Below are 9,686 nucleotides of genomic sequence, written 5' to 3'. Positions count from 1 at the left end.
TTGACAGTTACCCTGTGGATAATGCGGAGACAGGTTGACAGTTACCCTGTGGATAATGCTGAGACAGGTTGACAGTTACCCTGCGGATAATGCTAAGACAGGCTGACAGTTACCCTGTTGATAATGCGGAGACAGGTTGACAGTTACCCTGTGGATAATGCTGAGACAGGTTGACAGTTACCCTGCGGATAATGCTGAGACAGGTTGGCAGTTACCCTGTGGATAATGCTGAGACAGGTTGACAGTTACCCTGTGGATAATGCTGAGACAGGTTGACAGTTACCCTGCGGATAATGCTAAGACAGGCTGACAGTTACCCTGTGGATAATGCTGAGACAGGTTGGCAGTTACCCTGTGGATAATGCTGAGACAGGTTGGCAGTTACCCTGTGGATAATGCTGAGACAGGTTGACAGTTACCCTGTGGATAATGCTGAGACAGGTTGACAGTTACCTTGCGGATAATGCTAAGACAGGCTGACAGTTACCCTGTGGATAATGCTGAGACAGGTTGACAGTTACCCTGTGGATAATGCTGAGACAGGTTGACAGTTACCCTGTGGATAATACTGAGACAGGTTGACAGTTACCCTGCGGATAATACTGAGACAGGCTGACAGTTACCCTGTGGATAATGCTGAGACAGGTTGACAGTTACCCTGTGGATAATACTGAGACAGGCTGACAGTTACCCTGTGGATAATGCTAAGACAGGCTGACAGTTACCCTGTGGATAATACTGAGACAGGCTGACAGTTACCCTGTGGATAATGCTGAGACAGGTTGGCAGTTACCCTGTGGATAATGCTGGGACAGGCTGACAGTTACCCTGTGGATCAGTGAAACAATTCCCCACAAGATGAAGAATAAATAAGGTGTCAATGTTCAAATTTGTATTTGTCAAATGCTTTGTAAACAGTGACTTTCAACGTGGCACGGTCATAGAATTCCACCTTTACAAGTCAGTTTGTCAAATTTCTGCCCTGCTAGAGCTGCCCGGGTCAACTGTAAGTGCTGTTATTTTGAAGTGGAAAGGTCTAGAAGCAACAACAGCTCAGCCGGTAAGTTGTAGGCCACACAAGCTCACAGAACGGGACCGCCGAGTGCTGAAACGGGTAAAAATAATCTGCCACCTGATGCAACACACACCACCGAGTTCCAAACTGCCTCTGGAAGCAACGTCAGAACAAGGACTGTTAGTTTGGGAACTTGATTCAATGGGTTTCCGTGGCCGAGCAGGCGCACGCAAGCCTAAGATCACCACGCGCAATGCCAAGCATCGGCTGGAGCGATGTAAATCTCGCCATCTGCCATTGGACTCTGGAGCAGTGGAAACGCGTTCTCTGCAGCGATCCATCACGCTTCACCAATGTGGCAGTCCGACGAACGGATTTCGGTTTGGCGGATGCCAGGAAAACGCTACCTGACGCAATGCAAAGCGACAAATGGAAAGGAGTAATGCTCTTAAGGGGGTTTTCATGGTTCAGGCTGTAAAGTTTGGTGGAGGAGGAATAATGGGCTAGGCCCCTTACAGTAGTTCCAATGAAGGGCAATCTTAACTGTACAGCATACAATGACATTCTAGAGGATTCTGTACCTCCAACTTTGTGGCAACAGTTTTGGGGAAGGTCTTTTCCTATTTCAGCAAGACAACGCCCCCCCCCCCCCCCCCCCCCCCCCCTCCTCCCGTGCACAAAGGGGTGCCACTCTTCAGAATTGAAGTCTGTGGGTGTCCCGGAGCAGGCTGATACCCTGTTTCATCGACCCAAGATCCATAGGTAAGACTGTACAGAGTATATAAGTATGCCCCCAATCCAATTCTGAAGTCGGATACATCAACAGTGGGATTTCAACAGTTGTTTTTATTTTTGTGTAAAATGTAATATGGCCTGTTCCCATTATTTGTATCCGTTTGCATCACTTTCAATGGGGAACTTTTATTTTGAAGGCAAACTGCAAATTCCACTACTGTGACTAATCCTTATTGTGCTAGCTTCACATAGGTGTGAATTCCCGAAGTCAGTTGCTTCCCGCAGTTGTAGCCTATAGCATGCTGCCGGCAGTATCTAAAGTGGCCAAAATTTGTGGTTAAGGCTAAGGTTAGGTTGAAATCCCATTGTAAGTAATTCATTGTAGAAATAGGCAGCCTGTATGACTTTGTGGATGTGGTAAATAGTGACGAATTAGCACATATGGCTTCATCAACAACAGTAATGTGTAATATGTGAAAAGTTGTACAATAAAAATACCCCGTAAGTTTAACTAGTTACCCAGCCAAGCAGATACCACTAGTAGAGTGATTTTGGGGTTCCCCAGTTGCACAGCGGTCTAAGACACTGCATCTTAGTGCTAGAGGCGTCACTACAGACCCTGGTTTGATTCCAGGCTGTATCGCAACCGGCCGTGATTGGGAGTTCCACAATTGACCTAGCGTCGTCCAGGTTAGGGTTTGGCCGGGGTAGGCCGTCATTGTAAATAAGAATTCGTTCTTAACTGACTTGCCAAGTTAAATAAAGGTTAAATAAAGATACGATAAAAAATGAAAAGATTTGTCCTTTAGAACAAAAAGCACTTTACCACTTGGCTGTAAATGGAACAGGTAGGACACTTGAATCAGGCTAGTGACATCTGACCTGTCCCAATTCACCTTCGTAACCTAGCCTGACGTAACCTGTCCCAATTCACCTTCATAACCTAGCCTGGTGGAACCAGCCTGTCCCAATTCAACTTCATAACCTAGCCTGGTGGAACCTGTCCCAATTCACCTTCAAAACCTAGCCTGGTGGAACATGTCTCAATTCACCTTCATAACCTAGCCTGGTGGAACAGCATGTCCCAATTCACCTTCATAACATTGCCTGGTGGGACCAACCTGTTACAATTCACCTTCATAACCTAGCCTGGTGGAACCTGTCCCAATTCATCTTCCTAACCTAGCCTGGTGGAACCAACCTGTCCCAATTAACCTTCATAACCTAGCCTGGTGGAACCTGTCCCAATTCACCTTCATAACCTAGCCTGGTGGAACCTGTCCCAATTCACCTTCATAACCTAGCCTGGTGGAACCAACCTGTCCCAATTCACCTTCATAACCTAGCCTGTGGAACCTGTCCCAATTCACCTTCATAACCTAGCCTGGTGGAACCTGTCCCAATTCACCTTCATAACCTAGCCTGGTGGAATCAGCCTGTCCCAATTCACCTTCATAACCTAGCCTGGTGGAACCTGTCCCAATTTACCTTCATAAACTAGCCTGTTGGAATCAGCCTGTCCCAATTCACCTTCATAACCTAGCCTGGTGGAACCTGTCCCAATTTACCTTCAGAACCTAGCCTGGTGGAACCAACATGTCCCAATTTACCTTCAGAACCTAGCCTGGTGGAACCAACATGTCCCAATTAACCTTCATAACCTAGCCTGGTGGAATCTGTCCCAATTCACCTTCATCAGTGGGTGCGGTTCCCCTTTAAATCTCGTGTAAGGCCAGATTCTGTTTCAAGAGACACCCAACCCTTCTCTAAGGCTAGCAAGCAACACATTGCTTGGCTAGTCAAGATAATTTTTTTATTCATTTTTAAAATAGCTTTGGCAATTCAATTATATTTAATACATACTTGACATTAACTGAACTCAACTTAAATTTTTATAACAATTCTAACCTTGGTTAGTCACACTGCACATTTGTGGCAAGCTAAAGAAGGAGCTAGCTAGCTAGGTGTTTTAGCAAGCTTAATGAAAACTTATTTATTTTTTACCTTTATTTAACTAGGCAAGTCAGTTAAGAACAAATTCTTATTTTCAATGACGGCCTAGGAACAGTGGGTTAACTGCCTGTTCAGGGGAAAAACGACAGAGTTGTACCATGTCAGCTCGGGGGTTACTAGTCCAACGCTCTAACCACTAGGCCACCCTGCCACCTCTACACTCTAACCACTAGGCCACCCTGCCACCTCTACACTCTAACCACTAGGCCACCCTGCCACCTCTACACTCTAACCACTAGGCTACCTGCCACCTCTACACTCTAACCACTAGGCCACCCTGCCACCTCTACACTCTAACCACTAGGCCACCCTGCCGCCTCTACACTCTAACCACTAGGCCACCCTGCCACCTCTACACTCTAACCACTAGGCCACCCTGCCACCTCTACACTCTAACCACTAGGCCACCCTGCCACCTCTACACTCTAACCACTAGGCCACCTGTCACCTCTACACTCTAACCACTAGGCTACCTGCCACCTCTACACTCTAACCACTAGGCCACCCTGCCACCTCTACACTCTAACCACTAGGCCACCTGCCACCTCTACACTCTAACCACTAGGCCACCCTGCCACCTCTACACTCTAACCACTAGGCCACCCTGCCACCTCTACACTCTAACCACTAGGCCACCTGCCACCTCTACACTCTAACCACTAGGCCACCCTGCCACCTCTACACTCTAACCACTAGGCCACCCTGCCACCTCTACACTCTAACCACTAGGCCACCCTGCCACCTCTACACTCTAACCACTAGGCCACCTGCCACCTCTACACTCTAACCACTAGGCCACCCTGCCACCTCTACACTCTAACCACTAGGCCACCCTGCCACCTCTACACTCTAACCACTAGGCCACCCTGCAACCTCTACACTCTAACCACTAGGCCACCCTGCCACCTCTACACTCTAACCACTAGGCCACCTGCCACCTCTACACTCTAACCACTAGGCCACCCTGCCACCTCTACACTCTAACCAGTAGGCTACCTGCCACCTCTACACTCTAACCACTAGGCCACCCTACCACCTCTACACTCTAACCACTAGGCTACCTGCCACCTCTACACTCTAACCACTAGGCTACCTGCCACCTCTACACTCTAACCACTAGGCTACCTGCCACCTCTACACTCTAACCACTAGGCCACCCTGCCACCTCTACACTCTAACCACTAGGCCACCCTGCCACCTCTACACTCTAACCACTAGGCCACCCTGCCACCTCTACACTCTAACCACTAGGCTACCTGCCACCTCTACACTCTAACCACTAGGCCACCTGCCACCTCTACACTCTAACCACTAGGCCACCCTGCCACCTCTACACTCTAACCACTAGGCCACCCTGCCACCTCTACACTCTAACCACTAGGCCACCCTGCCACCTCTACACTCTAACCACTAGGCCACCCTGCCACCTCTACACTCTAACCAGTAGGCTACCTGCCACCTCTACACTCTAACCACTAGGCCACCCTGCCACCTCTACACTCTAACCACTAGGCCACCCTGCCACCTCTACACTCTAACCACTAGGCTACCTGCCACCTCTACACTCTAACCACTAGGCCACCTGTCACCTCTACACTCTAACCACTAGGCCACCCTGCCACCTCTACACTCTAACCACTAGGCCACCCTGCCACCTCTACACTCTAACCACTAGGCCACCCTGCCACCTCTACACTCTAACCACTAGGCTACCTGCCACCTCTACACTCTAACCACTAGGCCACCCTGCCACCTCTACACTCTAACCAGTAGGCTACCTGCCACCTCTACACTCTAACCACTAGGCCACCCTGCCACCTCTACACTCTAACCACTAGGCTACCTGCCACCTCTACACTCTAACCACTAGGCTACCTGCCACCTCTACACTCTAACCACTAGGCCACCCTGCCACCTCTACACTCTAACCACTAGGCCACCCTGCCACCTCTACACTCTAACCACTAGGCCACCCTGCCACCTCTACACTCTAACCACTAGGCTACCTGCCACCTCTACACTCTAACCACTAGGCCACCTGTCACCTCTACACTCTAACCACTAGGCCACCCTGCCACCTCTACACTCTAACCACTAGGCCACCCTGCCACCTCTACACTCTAACCACTAGGCCACCCTGCCACCTCTACACTCTAACCACTAGGCCACCCTGCCACCTCTACACTCTAACCACTAGGCCACCCTGCCACCTCTACACTCTAACCACTAGGCCACCCTGCCACCTCTACACTCTAACCACTAGGCTACCTGCCACCTCTACACTCTAACCACTAGACTACCTGCCACCTCTACACTCTAACCACTAGGCCACCCTGCCACCTCTACACTCTAACCACTAGGCCACCCTGCCACCTCTACACTCTAACCACTAGGCTACCTGCCACCTCTACACTCTAACCACTAGGCCACCTGTCACCTCTACACTCTAACCACTAGGCCACCCTGCCACCTCTACACTCTAACCACTAGGCCACCCTGCCACCTCTACACTCTAACCACTAGGCCACCCTGTCACCTCTACACTCTAACCACTAGGCCACCCTGCCACCTCTACACTCTAACCACTAGGCCACCCTGCCACCTCTACACTCTAACCACTAGGCCACCCTGCCACCTCTACACTCTAACCACTAGGCCACCCTGCCACCTCTACACTCTAACCACTAGGCTACCTGCCACCTCTACACTCTAACCACTAGGCCACCCTGCCACCTCTACACTCTAACCACTAGGCCACCCTGCCACCTCTACACTCTAACCACTAGGCCACCCTGCCACCTCTACACTCTAACCACTAGGCTACCTGCCACCTCTACACTCTAACCACTAGGCCACCTGTCACCTCTACACTCTAACCACTAGGCCACCCTGCCACCTCTACACTCTAACCACTAGGCCACCCTGCCACCTCTACACTCTAACCACTAGGCCACCCTGCCACCTCTACACTCTAACCACTAGGCTACCTGCCACCTCTACACTCTAACCACTAGGCCACCCTGCCACCTCTACACTCTAACCAGTAGGCTACCTGCCACCTCTACACTCTAACCACTAGGCCACCCTGCCACCTCTACACTCTAACCACTAGGCTACCTGCCACCTCTACACTCTAACCACTAGGCTACCTGCCACCTCTACACTCTAACCACTAGGCCACCCTGCCACCTCTACACTCTAACCACTAGGCCACCCTGCCACCTCTACACTCTAACCACTAGGCCACCCTGCCACCTCTACACTCTAACCACTAGGCTACCTGCCACCTCTACACTCTAACCACTAGGCCACCCTGCCACCTCTACACTCTAACCACTAGGCCACCCTGCCACCTCTACACTCTAACCACTAGGCCACCCTGCCACCTCTACACTCTAACCACTAGGCTACCTGCCACCTCTACACTCTAACCACTAGACTACCTGCCACCTCTACACTCTAACCACTAGGCCACCCTGCCACCTCTACACTCTAACCACTAGGCCACCCTGCCACCTCTACACTCTAACCACTAGGCTACCTGCCACCTCTACACTCTAACCACTAGGCCACCTGTCACCTCTACACTCTAACCACTAGGCCACCCTGCCACCTCTACACTCTAACCACTAGGCCACCCTGCCACCTCTACACTCTAACCACTAGGCCACCCTGCCACCTCTACACTCTAACCACTAGGCCACCCTACCACCTCTACACTCTAACCACTAGGCCACCCTGCCACCTCTACACTCTAACCACTAGGCCACCCTGCCACCTCTACACTCTAACCACTAGGCCACCCTGCCACCTCTACACTCTAACCACTAGGCCACCCTGCCACCTCTACACTCTAACCACTAGGCCACCCTGCCACCTCTACACTCTAACCAGTAGGCTACCTGCCACCTCTACACTCTAACCACTAGGCTACCTGCCACCTCTACACTCTAACCACTAGGCTACCTGCCACCTCTACACTCTAACCACTAGGCCACCCTGCCACCTCTACACTCTAACCACTAGGCTACCTGCCACCTCTACACTCTAACCACTAGGCCACCTGTCACCTCTACACTCTAACCACTAGGCCACCCTGCCACCTCTACACTCTAACCACTAGGCCACCCTGCCACCTCTACACTCTAACCACTAGGCCACCCTGCCACCTCTACACTCTAACCACTAGGCCACCCTACCACCTCTACACTCTAACCACTAGGCCACCCTGCCACCTCTACACTCTAACCACTAGGCCACCCTGCCACCTCTACACTCTAACCACTAGGCCACCCTGCCACCTCTACACTCTAACCACTAGGCCACCCTGCCACCTCTACACTCTAACCACTAGGCCACCCTGCCACCTCTACACTCTAACCAGTAGGCTACCTGCCACCTCTACACTCTAACCACTAGGCCACCCTGCCACCTCTACACTCTAACCACTAGGCTACCTGCCACCTCTACACTCTAACCACTAGGCTACCTGCCACCTCTACACTCTAACCACTAGGCCACCCTGCCACCTCTACACTCTAACCACTAGGCCACCCTGTCACCTCTACACTCTAACCACTAGGCCACCCTGCCACCTCTACACTCTAACCACTAGGCCACCCTACCACCTCTACACTCTAACCACTAGACTACCTGCCTCCTCTACACTCTAACCACTAGGCCACCCTGTCACCTCTACACTCTAACCACTAGGCCACCCTGCCACCTCTACACTCTAACCACTAGGCTACCTGCCACCTCTACACTCTAACCACTAGGCCACCCTGCCACCTCTACACTCTAACCAGTAGGCTACCTGCCACCTCTACACTCTAACCACTAGGCCACCCTGTCACCTCTACACTCTAACCACTAGGCCACCCTGCCACCTCTACACTCTAACCACTAGGCCACCCTACCACCTCTACACTCTAACCACTAGGCCACCCTGCCACCTCTACACTCTAACCACTAGGCCACCCTGTCACCTCTACACTCTAACCACTAGGCCACCCTGCCACCTCTACACTCTAACCACTAGGCCACCCTACCACCTCTACACTCTAACCACTAGGCCACCCTGCCACCTCTACACTCTAACCACTAGGCTACCTGCCACCTCTACACTCTAACCACTAGGCCACCCTGCCACCTCTACACTCTAACCACTAGGCCACCCTGCCACCTCTACACTCTAACCACTAGGCCACCCTACCACCTCTACACTCTAACCACTAGGCCACCCTACCACCTCTACACTCTAACCACTAGGCTACCTGCCACCTCTACACTCTAACCACTAGGCCACCCTACCACCTCTACACTCTAACCACTAGGCCACCCTGCCACCTCTACACTCTAACCACTAGGCCACCCTGCCACCTCTACACTCTAACCACTAGGCCACCCTACCACCTCTACACTCTAACCACTAGGCTACCTGCCACCTCTACACTCTAACCACTAGGCCACCCTACCACCTCTACACTCTAACCACTAGGCCACCCTACCACCTCTACACTCTAACCACTAGGCTACCTACCACCTCTACACTCTAACCACTAGGCCACCCTGCCACCTCTACACTCTAACCACTACCCTACCGCCCCAAAACGCTTGCTTGCAGGTGAAGAAGTCTTTTCCTCTGTCACCAAAACAGGTTAAAAACATATTTTAATAAAATTGTATGAGTGTTTAGTAAAATATATTTTCCTTCTGAATAAAATTCTAAATTGTCAGTTGGAGCCGGGGATGGGGCTCGGGACCATTTCAAATTGTGATGGACGGACAGCTCGGGACACCAAGGATGGACAGTACATTATCATATTTACAAATATGTTCTATGTTCAAGTGCTTTTCGAAATATACATCTTGTTTAATTTTTTACTATGTTTCATAAGTGGCAGGTGGGCTATACCTCAAT

The sequence above is a fragment of the Oncorhynchus mykiss genome, chromosome 30 (genome assembly GCF_013265735.2).
Source record: "Oncorhynchus mykiss isolate Arlee chromosome 30, USDA_OmykA_1.1, whole genome shotgun sequence".
Lineage (NCBI taxonomy): Eukaryota > Metazoa > Chordata > Actinopteri > Salmoniformes > Salmonidae > Oncorhynchus > Oncorhynchus mykiss.
Note: the sequence above shows the minus strand (reverse complement) of the source record.